The sequence below is a fragment of the Echeneis naucrates genome, chromosome 2, assembly GCF_900963305.1.
Source record: "Echeneis naucrates chromosome 2, fEcheNa1.1, whole genome shotgun sequence".
Classification (NCBI taxonomy): domain Eukaryota; kingdom Metazoa; phylum Chordata; class Actinopteri; order Carangiformes; family Echeneidae; genus Echeneis; species Echeneis naucrates.
The window spans coordinates 9,432,914-9,449,297 of NC_042512.1; the positions used below are offsets into that span (position 1 = coordinate 9,432,914).

Below are 16,384 nucleotides of genomic sequence, written 5' to 3' on the forward strand. Positions count from 1 at the left end.
GCAGTGAGGACTCTCCAGAAAACCACAAAGATCCTTCACTCCTGAATCGTCCAGGTCATTATTGTGACTCAGGTCCAGTTCTCTGAGATGGGAGGGGTTAGACTTCAGAGCTGAGACCAGAGAAGACCAGCTGATCTCTGACAACCTGCAGCCGCCCAAACTGGGTAAAAAAAAAAAAAAAAAGAGAAAAGAAAAAAGACATGACTTTAGGAGACAAAGTTCCTGCTTCAAAGCATTCAATGCTTCATCTGTTCAGAGCTGAAGGTTTAGACTTTCTAAAGTTTCTAGACTTTCTAGAAGACTTTCTAGAGGTCTAGAAAATAAAAGTCAAACAGCTGAACCAACAGGAAGCAGCTTCATCATACAGCTATTGGTGATCTTACAGCAATACAGAAATTGACCTCAGTCTCGGCTCTTCATGGTGATTTGATGCTCCAGCTCTGGAACAGGTTTGTGATGCTGCCTGATCATAGAATTAAAGATATTTAATTCGGACACTTTGCATCACCAGTTTACCTTCCAGCTCACCTGGACCAGTGAGCTGCAATCTATATTGTGAACAGTGAATTATCTGAAATTTTCCAAAATAAAGTTTTGATATTAAAGAAAAGAAAATTGTTCCAAAGTAAGCTCAAAATTAAGAACCTACTGTCTTATAAAGAACTCTGTTTTGACCTTTTGTCATTTATATATATAATTTTTTGCCCTCCTTGTTCACAGGGTTGTTCTGTACTGGGGTGACTCCTCCTTCCTGTTCCCAACTCTGGATCATGATGGGCTTTTGAACTGTATGTTCAACCAAAAGGTTCATTCATTCACAGAGCATCATATCAGCAGTCCACTCAACCTCTGCTGTGTTTCATCCATCCGTCTTTTACTGCTTATCTGATTCCAGGTCGCGGGGAGTTGGAGCCAATCTTCGCCAACGTTCTGGGCGAGGTACACCCTCGACAGGTTGCCAGTCCAACAGACAGAGACAAACAACCGCTCACATTTGCATTCGGACTTACGGACAATTTATAGTCATCAATTAACCCAGACAAACCAAACCCACAACCTTATGATTTTGGGGCAACAGCGCTAACAAGTACGTGGCCGTGCTGCCCAACTGGTATCTTTGATTCCCTTAAAAATTTTGCAAAGCCAAATGAGAACTACGTCATCACAACTGTGACAGATGCCAAAAGCAGCAAAAAAGTTGTGTCCACCTCCCTAAAAGATGATCCACAGTGAACACATTAGTCATCGCTGGAGGATGTGTGTGATTGATTTGTTTCACTTGGAGTGTTCTCCAGGTGGTGAATCAAATGAGTGATTCATTATGGAGCATGAAGCTTTTTATACTGATGACAATCTCCCAAATCTACAAACCTCTTCAGTTCATTTGATCTCAGTTAATGACGATATTAAATAATATTAGAAAACTAAATATAAAGGCTTGACACAAACATGAACTCTGACCTGAGAGTTTCCAGCTCACAGTGTGGACTCTTCAGTCCAGCAGACAGCAGCTTCACTCCTGAATCCTGCAGGTTGTTGTTACTCAGGTCCAGATCTGTCAGACTAGAGGACTGGGAGCTGAGGACTGAGGACAGAGCTTCACAGCTTCTGTCTGAGAGGTTACAGCCACTCAGTCTGAGGAGGAATCAGCAAAACAAGAGAAAGCAATTACAAAAATGTGTTTTTCATTGTCAACTAAATAACAGGAGCCAGTTGATCTGGATGGATTTTTTCACACATACAGAACTTTGTTGGAGGCTTTGACCACTGGCAGCAGCCTCAGAAGAGCCTCCTCTGAAGCAGAGTATTTCTTCAGGTCAAACACGTCCAGATCTTTTTCTGATGACAGTAAGATGAAGACCAGAGCTGACCATTGAGCAGGAGACAGTTTATCTGTGGAGAGACGTCCTGATCTCAGGGACTGTTGGATCTCCTCCACCAGAGAACCATCATTCAGTTCATTCAGACAGTGAAACAGGTTGATACTTTTCTCTGGAGACAGATTCTTACTGATCTTCTTCTTGATGTACTGGACTGTTTTCTGATTGGTCTCTGAGCTACTTCCTGTCTGTGTCACCAGGCCTCGTAGGAGAGTTTGGTTGGTCTGCAGTGAAAGACCCAGAAGGAACCGGAGGAACAAGTCCAGGTGTCCATGTGGACTCTGTAAGGCCTCATCCACAGCACTCTGGTAGAGAATTAAAGGTTCAGGTTTTTTTCTAAACAGTTTTGACCACCGGGAAGTCGTTTGTTCTTCTGCCATCAGATTGACTCCAGAGTTGATGAAGGTCAGATGGACATGAAGAGCAGCCAGAAACTCCTGAACACTCAGATGGACAAAGCAGAAGACCTTGTCCTGGTACAGCCCTGTCTCCTCTTTGAAGATCTGTGTGAACACTCCTGAGTAAACTGATGCTGCTCTGATATCGATGGCACACTCTGTCAGGTCTGATTCACAGAAGATCAGGTTTCCTTTCTGCAGCTGCTCAAAAGCCACTTTTCCCAGAGACTCAATCATCTTCCTGGTCTCTGGACTCCAGTGTGGATCTGACTCAGCTCCTCCATCGTACTTGACCTTCTTCACTTTGGACTGAACCACCAGGAAGTGGATGTACATCTCAGTCAGGGTCTTGGGCAGCTCTCCTCCCTCTCTGGTCTTCAACACCTCCTCCAGAACTGTAGCAGTGATCCAGCAGAAGACTGGGATGTGGCACATGATGTGGAGGCTTTGTGAGGTCTTGATGTGGGAGATGATCCTGCTGGCCTGCTCCTCATGTCTGAACCTCTTCCTGAAGTACTCCTCCTTCTGGGGGTCATTGAACCCTCTGACCTCTGTCACCATGTCAACACACTGAGGAGGGATCTGATTGGCTGCTGCAGGTCGTGTGGTTATCCAGAGGCGAGCAGAGGGAAGCAGTTTCCCCCTGATGAGGTTTGTCAGCAGCACGTCCACTGAGGTGGACTCTGTAGGATCAGTCAGGACCTCAGTGTTGTGGAAGTCCAGAGGAAGTCGACACTCATCCAGACCGTCAAAGATGAACACAACCTGGAAGTGATCAAAGCTGCACATTCCTGCTTCTTTGGTTTCAGTGAAGAAGAGATGAACAAGTTCCACCAAGCTGAACTTCTTCTCTTTCAGCACATTCAGCTCTCTGAAGGTGAAGGGGAATGTGAACTCTATGTCCTGGTTGGCTTTGTCTTCAGCCCAGTCCAGAGTGAACTTCTGTGTTAAGACGGTTTTCCCAATGCCAGCCACTCCCTTTGTCATCACTGTTCTGATTGGTTGGTCTCTTCCAGGTGGGGGTTTAAAGATGTCTTCTTGTCTGATGCTTGTTTCTGCTCTGTCCTGTTTCCTGGATGCTGTTTCAATCTGTCTGACCTCATGTTCCTCATTGACCTCTCCAGTCCCTCCCTCTGTGATGTAGAGCTCTGTGTAGATCTGATTCAGAAGGGTTGGGTTTCCTGCTTTAGAGATCCCCTCAAACACACACTGGAACTTCTTCTTCAGGCCAGATTTCAGTTTACGCTGACAATCTGGGGCAATAAACTCTGAATGGGTGAAATAAGAATAAACAACAGTGTTGATATTTACTCCTAAGGAATAACAACATGTTTCTCTCCGTCTCCTCAGATTTTAGTAAATGTCTAATTGATCCATCATATTAAATCCTCTTACCTCTCTGCAGACAGTTAGCCAGCTCCTCATGCTTCATCCTCCTCAGGAAGTTCACTGTGATCTTCAGAAATGCCTCTCTGCTCCTCCTCTGCTCTTCATTCACTTCATCATCCTCATTCTTGATGAATTGTGGGTAATCTGGACTCAGAATCCTTTTCATTTTCTTCAGCTCGTTCTTCACATAACAGACGATGTTCTCCTCCAGCAGCTGGAACACAATAACATCCTGTGTAAAGTTCACTCTCAGTATAAACTGATGGATCAAAGCATCAGATCATCAGTCAGCAAAGTTCAACTTTAGCTGCTGCTGTATCATCTGCTGCCACGTCTCTTTCCAGAGCTACACAGAAAGATTCAGACCTGCTGACTTCACTAAACTAACTTCACTGGTGTAACTTACTAAGTTTGACTTTAGATTCTGACAACAGAGTTCCTGATCATCACATGAAGACCAAACTGATACAGCCCTTCAACAAATTCAGGGTATTAACTGTGACTGTGGCTGAAGATGGATCAGACCACCTGAACTAGTTCACTGATGAATTATTCCATCTTTAAACCCTGTAGAGACAGAGTCCATGGAGGTCCAGGACTGAATCTGATTAACTTTGGTCTTTGTTATTAAGTCACAGCTCAAATTATCTGGAAAACAACTAAATAAACTTTTCTTTAAGATTCACTGTAGATGAAGAAGGAGTAAAAATGTTTTGTAAAAGTCTCCAACAGACCATATTCATACAGAACATATCTGTTGAGGCTGATGGATTATTGCTCTGTGGTGAACTACAACTCCCAGTCCTCTCCCACTCTCTCCCACCCCAAACCTGTTCAATCCCAATTCAACTCCTGTCTGTCACAGAGTAAAGCTCTACTGGTCTAAAGAGTGCAGCTTCAAACTCAAGTCTTTGTTGGGGTCTGTTGTAGTCACTGGATGAACATTTACACACCATAAATATGGAGTCCAGGTCTGTGTGATGATGTTTGTCAGACTGAACTCTGAGGAGAAAAGACACAAACACACAGTTTGTTCCAGGAGTTTTCTATCAACACCAGAGAAACTGATAGACAAGCTTTGATACCTTTAATGAGTCAAACAACAACAAATGATCAGCTTTTACCTTTTTTCTTTGATAAAGTCATCCATGGACCGATCACTCTTCATGGACACACTTCTGGACACAGCAGACTGTCGTCCTCCGTTAAAGGTAATAGGACGATTCATAGACCGATCATTCTTCATGGACACACAGCTCAGTTCAGGAGAATCTGGTTTTGACTTCTGGTTACTAGTGGAAACCAAGTTGGCATTAAAATAATCAACAACCAAGAAACCAAGCAGAAAAAGATCAGTTTTGAAGGAGTTTGATTTTCATTTTTATAGCCTAAATGATACAGAATATCTTATTGTGGGGTGTTTAAAGATTATTATTATTAATCATCATCATTATCAGCCTGGGGATCTAGCTCAGTTGTAGAGCTGCATGCTTTTCATGCAGAGACCCCATGTTCAAATCCCAGATAAATGGGGAGGGTTGGGGCAGGGAAGACATCAGGTGTAAAAATTGTGTCTAAATTCATCATGCAAGTGACAGAGCTGACTTGCTGTGGTGACCCCAAACAGGGAAAAGCCAGAAGAGAGAGAGGGGAAAAAAAAAGGTATGATTATCATTATTACTCACAATAATATCTTCAAATGTTGTTTGAGCTTCCTGTACAAACAAGGACAAATATAAAAGCAGCAGAAAAAGTTCAGGAGTAAAAAATGTAAGTGACAGTGAGAATGAATGATGATGGAGCAGTGATCTGAGTGCTGAGCTCTGACAGATGGACAGTTGGAGATCCTCATCTCACCTCTGAGCTTTGGTCTGACTCTCATGTTCCCCACACAGAGTGGTTTTAGAGGGAGGGGCTCCCTCCTCTCTGTCCTCACACTGATTCATAGCTGAGCCTCCACCTTCACACAAACACAACAAAAAGATTCATTACAACAGGATTTACATCACAGGACACAATCAGCATTACTGTCACTAATATGTGACTAACTTGAGCCTTTAACTCCCAACAACAAACTGTTTGAAATTTGTCTCTGTGCTGATTTTGGTCAGATCCTGTTACAACAGAGAACATTCCTAATTCACAAGAGAAGATCTTTACTGTCTCCCTTAGGAGAAATTTTTCACAAATTTGTTCTTGGACGCAAAGAAACAGGCGACAATCACACTCCAGTAAACAAACCTCAAAATCTATACATCACATATACAATCACCATACCTCAGCTAACACACAACATCACTTCAAACTCCAAGTTCCCAGAAAAAAAACTTTTGCACAATGCCCTGCCACAAAATAGAAAAAAAAGAAGAAACATTTGTTTCTTCGACACATTATTTAAATAATGTGCCTCCACAACTTCAAATAGAAATCAGTTTAACCTGTCAATAATCTGAAAGTTTCAGAGAAATGTATCTCAGGTCTGATGGTGCTTCTTCTCTCTGTCCACTAGATGGTGGTATCTGACTGTGGGATGTGTTGATGGAGCTGATTTAATTCATGTCACTTTACTAATCAAACTACAGGTGACAATTTAAATAGTACTGTTTATTCTCAAATAATTCAACATTAAAAACAAGGCCAGCCGCTTTAAACCTTCAATGGATTCACTGTATCTGGAAATACTCAGAGTGTGCCATGAACAGTAAGAGTTAAATTCTCTTAGACAAGTTCGTCCAAGCTATCAGACCAGTTCTGACATGTTTGTTCTGTCACGCATCAACAGAAACACGGCACATTGGGTCAAGGAAATCAACTTAATCATCATGAAAGTTGATAGAAATTCTGTTTCACTTTCGATTAACTTGTCATGCCAATTTAAAATTCTTTCAAAAAATAAAATCTAGTTTTAAGTCTGGTGATTTAAAATGATTTAAATTCTTGACTTTCCTCAGTGAATTGTAATTTACATTAGAACAAGAATAAAGTGAAGAAACTGTTCTCTACTAATTGCAGATAAAATATTGACAGATAAAGTTGATAATAATAATCAAGGGTCGTCTTCATATTACTGCATGTCCCTGAGGGGACACAGAAAAAAAATTGTGTTGATTGTGTATCAAAATTACAAAGTCATTAGTGACAGGTCTTATTGTTTTTCTTGACATATTGCTGAAATGTTTATATTAAAGTATTTGTTTTTGACTTAAGTTGTCAATTAAATGTAGTTAAGTAGATGAGTCCAATATTTCCTTCTGAAATGTGATGGTATTCAAGAATAAAGTGCCAATAAACAGAAACACTCAAATATTATAAAAACACTTTAGACTGTATTTAAGTAAAAATATGAACTAGTTTCCATAATTGTGCATATAATTCCTTAAGCACACAAATATTTTATTTGGTGTTCAGTTACTCTACCAGTTAAAACTCCTGAATTCTTAAAAAAAAACAAAAGGAGATGGTTTGATATTAAAATCAGATAAAAAGTAGACTGTTGTTTACATAGCAGACTTTTAAAATGCAAATGTACTTTATATTCTGATACAATATAACACATAAGTTATCTCTAAATAAATAACCCTCCATTGTTTAATGACTGAGCACCAGTGCTTGCTCAATATGTTATTATATTATATATATATATATATATATATATATATATATATATATATATATATATATATAATATAATAACATATATATAATGGTGGAGATGAAATACCAAGCTAACACTGAACATAAAAAGGAGCACTGCTTAACATTATTGAGTGTATTCATCTTTAGTGTACATTATCCAAATTAATGTTCTCTATTGTTGAAACCTGTCAGAACTATAAAGTCTGGAAGTAAGATAGTAAATAATCTGTTGCTAATTACATATAGTTATTTTCCCATAGACTCCAATACAATCAGGCTTATTTTAAAACCTGTGAAGTCACAGTTTGACATTGCTTTAACTTTCAGACTTAGTACAGTCTGATCAGTAATTACAGTCATTAAATATTTAAAGATTTGTCTGATCTGATTCTCTCCATCATCACAGGAGACATTAGTTCTCTCATTAACATGGAAGAAATAATTATCAGAGCAAACTATCTTTATCTGTGACAGCAGCTCTACATTTGGTATTTACTGATCTGTAATCCCAAACGTGTTACATTTATCACTTAAAAGATTGAAAATCAATAATACATCTTTTTTATTCTACAAACCCTGATACTGTGTTTCTGAGAAATCCCACTAACACACACAGCCAATCAGCATCCAGAAAAGTTCTCCTGTCCAGTCAAACAGTGAAACAACACAATGTGATCACAGTGATCCTGTTCACACATTTACAGATTCTCACCTGCTGAACTCACTTCAGGGAGACTTTCTGACACTTTCCAGCTTCATGTGAAGAGAAGAAGCTGCTTGTTCTCCCTCATCAGTCCTGGTGTCTGTTTGATCTGAGGAAAAGTCACATCCTCATAACTTCAGAGTCCAAAGTATGACACAACATCAGAGTGACGTTAAAACCGCTCCAACCTGTTTTTGAAACAGCTGTAAAAAGTCAAAATGATTCCAGACTGTGGAATATGGCCCGGGATTTAAAAGAGTAATGCCTTACATTTGAAGGACTTTTAAAGTAACATCCCCCTATTATACAAAATTTCAATACTGACTGTAACGGGTGTTAGGTCAATCCCAAATACAGTACAGACTGAGATAAAAGAAGAACAGTTCAACAGTTTATTCTGAAGCCCCCTCTGGTGAGGGAATCCAGGTAAACAGGGGAGAGGTGAGGGGCCAGCAGTCAGAGGAGTCAGAGAGAGATGGTGGTCAGACAGAAAAATAGATGTAATTTATTGATCCAAACTAGGAAATTCTCATGTCACAGCAGCAAGACTCACCGTACAGTATGTAACAGGATAATAATAATAATAAAATATAAAATATATACAATATAATACAAACTATTAACAGACAATACCTACACTAGTGGTATAACTAACAACTAACTACAATAACTATAAGAATAGAATGACACATTAGGCGCTATAGTTACAGTTTGTTTTGTTTTTATATATCAGAGATGTGATTTTTCTCTGTCAGATAGATGAGAGTTATTGTACAGTGTGGTGGAATGTGGCAGGAATGATTTCCTGTATCTGCCTCTTCGACAGCGGAGCTCTAACAGTCTGTTGCTTATGTGTTGGTTATATGTCAGGTTATGTGGTCAGAGACAAACAGGGTCAAATCCAAACAAACAGTCCGGCAATGAATGTGAGACAGGTTGGCATGACGATAAAGATCATCTGTCAGAAAATGAGTGGAATGAGATGGTTGAACTGATTAGGTGGGTGCAGCAGGTGAGTGGAAAAGTGCTGGCAGGTCGGGGTGGGCAGATGGATCCACATATCAACAGTATTGATACCAAAGTCAGTAACAGTATTGGATCAATACTAGTGTGATGAAATCTATGTTTTTCATGCAGTCTCTCTTTTATATGTTAAACACAGGACTTGAATTTCCTCACAGAGTGTGTGTGAGTGCAGCTTCTCTCTCAGTCTTAATGTCCATACAATCCTCCCTCACTCCACTCAGGCTCACTTGGCACGCCGCAACTCTGCAAGTTTTGCTGGGTCAGAGACAGGTATGATCAAAACAAGGCAAACTGTGGGTAAATGAATGCAACAAACACGAGATATAATCTGTCAGAAAATGAGTGGAATGAGATGGTTGCACTGATTAGGTGGGTGCAGCAGACGGGTAGAGCTGGGCAGGTGAAAAAGGTGCAGTGTGACATCTTTGTGTTGATTCTATCATAGCGTGCATTTTTTACCTTTCCCATGGAAGAACTAACACAGACTAACAGCTTTCAGTTCATGACATGCACAACTGCTTCTTATTGTCACTGAAAATTCTTGAGGAAACTCATATTAATGCATTTAAACACACCTAACACAAAAAATATCATAGATATTTTATATTTATTGTTTTGCATCTATAAAGCATTGTGACCACACATTTGGGCAGAAAGAATATCCATGGTTGTTTCTTTCCTGTTCTCTTCTCATTTGAAGTCACAGATTCAAGTTTAAAACCAAACCAGCCTTATTGCCTTATTGACTCACTGAGGATGATTTGTGTTGCATCTACCTGAAGCTTCTCAGTCATCTTTTGTCATTGTTTTTGTGGCAGCAAAGGATGGGATAGTGTCAGGAAAGATTAACTGTCGACCAAAAACTCCATCTGGGGTAGCTTCAGACTCAGGAAATGAATAGACTTAACCCCTCTCTACACAACACATATGAAGCACATGAAAAATGGTTGGGCGCAGGTCACACATTCAAAACATACTCACACAAGACACACACTAACTAACCTAAATAATACACCCCAAAAACTAAACAATCAAAACTAAGTTCTCCCAAATAAAGTCAAACAATCACCCACCCTAATCCTCACAGAAATGACAAAAGGACACACTTACAGTTATCCAATCAAATCAATAAAGAAAACAGTGGGGTTGGAGGACTGCCTGTGTGGAGCCTCTGTCAACCAACTCCCAGACAGCAAACAATATGAAAAGAACATATTAATAACACCAACTAAATTAAACTAAAACAACTAACAGCAGGTGGTATAAATGAACCCACTGAAACATGGCTCGGTTCAAGAACCAGACTAGTTCAGCCACAGTGAGGAGAGGACAAACAAAACAGCAGCCTGTTGGTGGTGGAGGCTGATGGCTGTGAAACACAGAAGGCACAGCCACTGGGCAGAGGGCCGTTTCAAACAGAGTGGAGGAGAGGAGGAGAGGGCACACTGCCAACTCACAACAACAGGCCAAACGGGCTCTGAGCAGGAAACCGTAAACCCGGTCTGCATTCAAGAGGTCACACACAGGACACACACACACCGGACTGTGAAGGTGAGGAAGAGGAACCAGAGGATCCATGTAAACACACAGAGGGGCAGCACCTGACAGCTGATGGGATTCAGCCTGCTGTCAGCTGAGTGAGGAGGAGGGGGAGAGACTCTCCATCTGCCACACAAGAACCTGTTTTATTTTCGTTTATTTTATTGCTGTTTCCCACACAGATGCAAACATAAGCTCCACCTTTGTTACTCCACTGTCACACTTTTTACATCGAATTTCTAACAGTTTCCTTGTGTGAGTTTGAACACTGTGGCCGTTTTGGGAGGAGGGAGAGGGCAGAGTTCAGAGCAGTACCTGCTGCTGCTGCTGACAGAGAACTGCAGAATGATGTGTACTTTCACGAGTTTGATTCCCGGCCAATGCAATGTTACTTTTTACTCCAACTTTTTAAAACAGAGCTGCTCTACATGAAAAGCAGCACTGACAGGTCTCCTCCATCTCACTCTTACTTAAGCTGACTTCCAGGCCTAGATGTTGCAGTCTCATTATATGAAAGCTGTGAGTTTGACCCTCACATGGGGTTCACCTGTGCTCATCTGTTCCCCGCACACAGAAAAAGTACCCGGAAGGGACCAGCTTTATTTAAGAGCACAAACAACTAACCCAACTAAATAAAATGTACATCAACCTAAGAACACTAAAAAAAGAATAACTCACATACCTGCATTGTGGAGAAGAAACATTCACAGGTGTTGACAGGTTTTTCTCCTACATGCCCTCTGTGCTCTGTAACACCATGAACACAGTCACTACATGGCTCCTGTTAGCATCCAGTCTCAATAGCACACTCTGGCGTTATAAGCTAAGTAGCAGCCGAGCAACTCATGCTTCTCCACTTCTCCTCTAATTGGCGAGATTATGCATGAAAATAACAAAATATATAGTTTTACAACTTAACTCTGTGATTACACCAACTTTATAAGTATTTTTATCTAACTTACTTCAATTTGCACAACAAAAATGATAAAAAAAAAAATACAAAGAGCATCAGAAATGCGTAATTTTCTGGAAGGAGAGTCGCGAGCAAGCGGAAGTACTATGCAGCTCAAGACGGTAAATGGAGATTACAAAATAAAACATGCATTCTACTTCCGGTGCTTCGCAGACCTCCCTCCCGGCATTTGTGTATGTTTTAAACCTGAACATCAACATCTGTAACTGTAAATTCCTTCCTACAATATTAACACTCAAAAGAATAAAAGAAAGCATGACAAAAAAAAGACTGTCCTTCAAAATAAGAGCGTGCACTTCACTGCCATGTTGTTTGTCTCTGAAACCACGTCTGTGTCGGTCAACACGTGTGCTCCTCACAGTTGTGTGTCACTTCCTCAAAGGTTTGAAGTGATGTGTGAGTCTGAAGCGCTGCTGCCTTTTGTGACGTCACTATCACAAAGGCTAAAAGTCCGATCAGGAAGTGTGTCCCTCGCCGGGTGCGGTGGCGCGCGCCTGTAATCCAAGTTACCGGGAGGCTGAGGCTGGAGGAGCGTTTGAGCTCAGGAGCTCTGGGCTGCAGCGGACTATGTCGATCGGGTGTCCGCACTAAGTTCGGTATCGATATGGTGCTCCGGGGGGAGCCCGGGATCACCAGGTCGTCTAAGGAGGGGTGCACCGGCCCAGGTCGGACACGGAGCAGGTCAAAGCCCCCGTGAATAGACGCTGTAGTTCAGCCTGAGTAAGACAGCGGGACCCAGTCTTTATGCTGCCACTATACACACAACACGACCTCATCCTTTATTTTCACTGAAATCCTCCACAAACTGAAGGACTCTCCACCTGGAGCAGAGGACCAGACATCAACAACACAACAGTCTGTGATCTGACTTCATTCATTTTAACATTAGAAAAAAGCTGCAGCTGCCACCAGATCAGGAATTTAAAATGAACAGATTAAAATAGAATTCATATGTGTTTTATATTTTACTAACTGTAGCAGTGAGCAATAAAGGCATAAACAACAAAATAAAGGAATATTATGTTGTTGGATGACAATTGTGGTGTGCAAAACCATGGACACTATCAACATTTCCTCCTTCCAGGGCTTGTTGGTGTACAAGTATGATTCTCACTCAGGGTGCAAGAGTTCCCAGTTTCAAATCCTGAACGAGCCCCTCATATGACATTTTGAATGAATTTGCTTTAACTCTTTATGAATGTCTTCTTCAATGACAGATACAGTTTTTTCAGTCCATTAATGTTGTTCACCCCTCTCCCCTCGTTTATCGTTGTTCTTTATTGCTCAATCATTTCTGACAAGGATTCATTTTCAAGTCCCACCTGCCCCCCAAAAAATGCCAATGAAATACACCAACCTTACAATTTTCAAATGTAATGAAGTAACATCAAGTAACATGATGTTCTATCTGTCACCAACTTAAGTGGTCCATGTCATAAAGGTCGAAGTTTTTTATCTGTTCTGATGATGATTGGAAACGGCTGTTTATTGTTTATCACTCGTTAGAATCCCGTTAGCTGTCACTGAGGCAGCAGCTACTCTTCCTGGGGTCCAAATGAAAATGCACATCTGCAGTCAAACAGGTTCAGGTAGATGCAGAGTCCTACATTAAAACAAACCACAACAACAACCTCAGCTGCAGTATACACATTACACTTCCATCACCAGATCCTCTGTATATACATGTACTTCAGAGTGGTGCTGTGGCTTAGCTGGTCTAAGTGTCTGTCTAGTATACAAGAGGTCCTGGGTTCAAGTCCCAGCAGTGCATTGCTTCTGAACGTTACATGTTGTTGATATAACAAGCTGGCAGCTGAACCTTTTCTTGCCTGGACAAGCACTGAGCGAGGTGTCGTATTCCACCCTGAACAGGAAATGTTTCAGCTGTGTGCTGCACCTATGATACTTACATTGAGGTAACTCATCTGTACATGTGAGCCATGAAGGCCAGCACGTACTTTGGCCTGTGAGCTGTGAAGCATCGGACACAAAAACACACAAAGACAACACATGATGCCCTGAGAGACGATACCTGAGCAGGAGAACTAGTCACTGCATGTACAGCTGCTTCTTATCTGGAGTTTTTTTCTGTCATCTATAATAAAGTAGAAAAGAGACACAGCTCCACAGTAACAGAGGTGTGCTGCTGTAACGCTGAGTGCTGGATTCATGTTCCGTTTATGGTTTTAGGCTGTAACAGGAACTGGTCATCATGTCTCTGTGGCGCAATCGGTCAGCGCGTTCGGCTGTTAACCGAAAGGATGGTGGTTCGAGCCCACCCAGGGACGTATTTTGTTTAATTCACTGGTATTATAGTTCACACATGGAAGACTGGAGGATTTTAAGTTGATGCTCAGTTATCTCCATCTAGTGGACAGATGGTAGAAGTTGATTCCTGAAAAGAGGAAGTGACTTTTCCTCAGATCAAACTGTTGAAGGAGAACGAGCAGCTTCTTCTCTTCACATGTTTCCTCACTGACTCAAATAGATGGAGAATGTCATTTATCACTTTCTCCAGTAATGTGTACAGTTGTCACTGTGCTGCTCCTGACTCAGTGATGCTGTTGGATGCTTATAGGGCCGCCGTTCTTAAAGTGTGGGCTCTATAATAAGCTATAATTATCCTAAATGTTGCTCCGTTTGTGTCTCACAGAGATCCTGCCTGTTTGGGAGAGCGTTACATTAAAGATTTAAAGGTCCCTGTTTCAATCTTGGGTTTCAGCAGCTGTTGTGGGTCCTTTTGTTCGCTCCCCCAAATGAGCTATTTCAGCACAGCACACAGTAGAAATGACTTCTCATTATTGCTTCCATGACCTGGAAGTGGAACTAAAGGTGTGTCCCTATCACCGGCCTTGATAATGATAACTGAGCACCAGTGAGTGCTCTCCTCCTCTTAGATGAGTCCTAACAACAGCACTCAGCTGTGTCTCTCCCCAAATGGGAAACTTTGTCCATAAGAGGAAGTAAATGTTGTTGGCAGGATTCAAACCTGCGCGGGGAAACCCAAATGGATTTCTAGTCCATCGCCTTAACCACTCAGCCACAACAACCACAGGTAGGAAAGCTCCCGTGACTCAACATTTTCCAGCCTGGATAGTTTCCTCCTCAAAGGACAGGGCACCTTCTTGTTGTGATTGATGCCCACATTCTCCACAAGACTTCAGCTCTTTGGAGATACAGCAGCAAGTGAACTAAACACAGCAGGTCCCTGAGTGGGCTTTGGAGGCTTTTGGTAAACAGAAGCAGGACTGTTGTTGTGTACGGAGCTTTGACTGTTACCAAACTGTTACCTTAACAGGTGAAGGTTCATTCTGATGGAATGAACTGTTTCTACACAAGCTGCATGAATGTGACTTGTGAATGTGGTTAGCTAAAGTTGCTAAAGCTGCCACACCATGCAGGGGATGTAGCTCAGTGGTCGAGCGTACCGCACAGCTGGGGCAACTGGCAGTGGTGGGATTTGAACCTACGTCTCCGAAGAGACTGGAGCCTAAATTGAGCACTTTGGAGTCCCATATGGTCTAGCGGTCAGGATTCCTGGTTTTCACCCAGGCGGCCCGGGTTCGACTCCCGGTATGGGAATTTACTTTACAACAATGGACCTACCACTAGCATGTCCTGTCATTTTGATGAACGTCTACCACTGATCTACATCCTCTTTGGATCTTTACCACCATCTTTACCATCTTAACCACTCGGCCAGAGTGGCTGTTCTGGAATCCAATACTCAGAGTTCAGGGATAGACTCAAAGCTCGTTGAAACTTCGACCTGGAAAACCCCCAGGTGCATGATAACATTTTTATGTTAGGGGCTCAATCACCTGCATTTTTCAATAAAAAAAGCTTTCTCTGACCGGGAATCGAACCCGGCCGCGGCAGCGAAAGTGCCGAATCCTAGCCACTAGACCATCAGGGAGTGTGTGGACAACAATACAACCATTTTTATGGACTTAACTTCCATCAAAGGCGAGCATTTCAAATCAGAGCGGGTTTTTAACCTGACGCAGCTGTAGCTGGACAGAATGCCGCACATCTTTCTCCCCTCATGTATCGTTGGCCATTCTCCACTTAAGATGTTCCATCTGAGGCCAACTTTCCTGGTCTGTGTCACAGGACATCCTGTAGGGGTATGATTCTCGCTTAGGGTGCGAGAGGTCCCGGACGAACCCGTTGTGTTATGTCTCCAAAATTAGTGGCCATCATGACTCTTACCAAAGTTTTTCTCCTGTGGAAAGCAGTCAATCATCAATACTAAACACAGCCCCAACCACTAAATTATGGCAGATAGAGGAAGTGATGATTCTCATCAGTTTGTTTCAGTGATGATTAGGAACTCCACTGAGAGTGAAGCTCTGCTGGGGTTTGAATGCAGAATGTCCAGTTTACAGGACAGACACTTTAAGCAGCTCAGCATCAGTACTGCCAGTTTCTCTGCAGTCTGTGTCTGTATTGTAGAGGAAGGAAAATCACTCAGTCACACTCATGGAGTCTAAAAAGGGACACCAGATAGAGAAGGGGAGAAAAATCAAATCAGCAGCTAAAGTGTGAAAGTAATGATTAACAACAACCAAAGTTTCACACAGAGAGGCTGCGGCCTGGTGTGGACCATAATTACTCCGATACCATACTATAATTACTCTGCTGCTTTTTTCTGAAAGACCTATCTCAGTATCCTTCTGGATGTGCTTTTGTGATGTGTCAGAGCTCTTTCTTCCATCCTGTCCTCCAAATGTTTGGACACAGTTTTGTCATTCCATGTGACTCTGTGGTGCAATGGTAGCGCATCTGACTCCAGATCAGAAGGTTGCATGTTCAACTCACGTCAGGGTCACATCATCTG

General features: G+C 41.9%; 1 long non-coding RNA gene and 5 other non-coding genes across 6 annotated transcripts; 3 read left to right on the top strand and 3 right to left on the bottom strand.

The window, feature by feature from the left end:
- Positions 1 to 3,870: 3,870 nt before the first annotated feature.
- Positions 3,871 to 5,573, bottom strand: LOC115052600 (uncharacterized). The gene is made up of 5 exons (XR_003841374.1): positions 5,525 to 5,573; positions 5,353 to 5,382; positions 4,792 to 4,959; positions 4,621 to 4,669; positions 3,871 to 3,881 (listed from the first exon to the last, which is right to left on the bottom strand). It is a non-coding gene; the product is annotated as an uncharacterized LOC115052600 (long non-coding RNA).
- An 8,185-nt stretch (positions 5,574 to 13,758) lies between these two features.
- On the top strand, positions 13,759 to 13,832 carry trnan-guu (transfer RNA asparagine (anticodon GUU)). The gene has a single exon. It is a non-coding gene; the product is annotated as a tRNA-Asn (tRNA).
- Positions 13,833 to 14,512: 680 nt separating this feature from the next.
- trnas-aga (transfer RNA serine (anticodon AGA)) lies at positions 14,513 to 14,594 on the bottom strand. The gene has a single exon. It is a non-coding gene; the product is annotated as a tRNA-Ser (tRNA).
- A 460-nt stretch (positions 14,595 to 15,054) lies between these two features.
- Positions 15,055 to 15,126, top strand: trnae-uuc (transfer RNA glutamic acid (anticodon UUC)). Its single transcript has one exon. It is a non-coding gene; the product is annotated as a tRNA-Glu (tRNA).
- Positions 15,127 to 15,389: 263 nt separating this feature from the next.
- On the bottom strand, positions 15,390 to 15,460 carry trnae-uuc (transfer RNA glutamic acid (anticodon UUC)). Its single transcript has one exon. It is a non-coding gene; the product is annotated as a tRNA-Glu (tRNA).
- Positions 15,461 to 16,303: 843 nt separating this feature from the next.
- trnaw-cca (transfer RNA tryptophan (anticodon CCA)) lies at positions 16,304 to 16,375 on the top strand. The gene has a single exon. It is a non-coding gene; the product is annotated as a tRNA-Trp (tRNA).
- Positions 16,376 to 16,384: the final 9 nt, after the last annotated feature.